Below are 782 nucleotides of genomic sequence, written 5' to 3' on the forward strand. Positions count from 1 at the left end.
AATATTGCATGGGAACCTGAAATGTCAGGTCCATGAATCAAGGCAAATTGGAAGTGGTTAAACAAGAGATGGCAAGAGTGAATGTCAACATGCTAGCAATCAGTGAAATAAAATGGACTGGAATGGGTGAATTTAACTCAGATGACCATTATATCTACTACTGCGGGCAGGAATCCCTCAGAAGAAATGGAGTAGCCATCATGGTCAACAGAAGAGTCCGAAATTCAGTACTTGGATGCAATCTCAAAAACGACAGAATGATCTCTGTTCATTTCCAAGGCAAACCATTTAATATCACAGTAATCCAAGTCTATGCCCCAACCAGTAACGCTGAAGAAGCTGAAGTTGAATGGTTCTATGAAGACCTACAAGACCTTTTATAACTAACACCCAAAAAAGATGTCCTTTTTGTTATAGGGGACTGGAATGCAAAAGTAGGAAGTCAAGAAACACTTGGAATAACAGGCAAATTTGGCCTTGGAATACGGAATGAAGCAGGGCAAAGACTAATAGAGTTTTGCCAAGAAAATGCACTGGTCATAGCAAACACCCTCTTCCAACAACACAAGAGAAGACTCTACACGTGGACATCACCAGATGGTCAACACCGAAATCAGACTGATTATATTCTTTGCAGCCAAAGATGGAGAAGCTCTATACAGTCTCAGATCATGAACTCCTTATTGCCAAATTCAGACTGAAATTGAAGAAAGTAGGGAAAACCACTAGACCATTCAGGTATGACCTAAATCAAATCCCTTATGATTATACAGTGGAAGTGA

Source organism: Bison bison, unplaced genomic scaffold, assembly GCF_000754665.1.
Source record: "Bison bison bison isolate TAMUID 2011002044 unplaced genomic scaffold, Bison_UMD1.0 scf7180017864498, whole genome shotgun sequence".
Taxonomy (NCBI): Eukaryota; Metazoa; Chordata; class Mammalia; order Artiodactyla; family Bovidae; genus Bison; species Bison bison.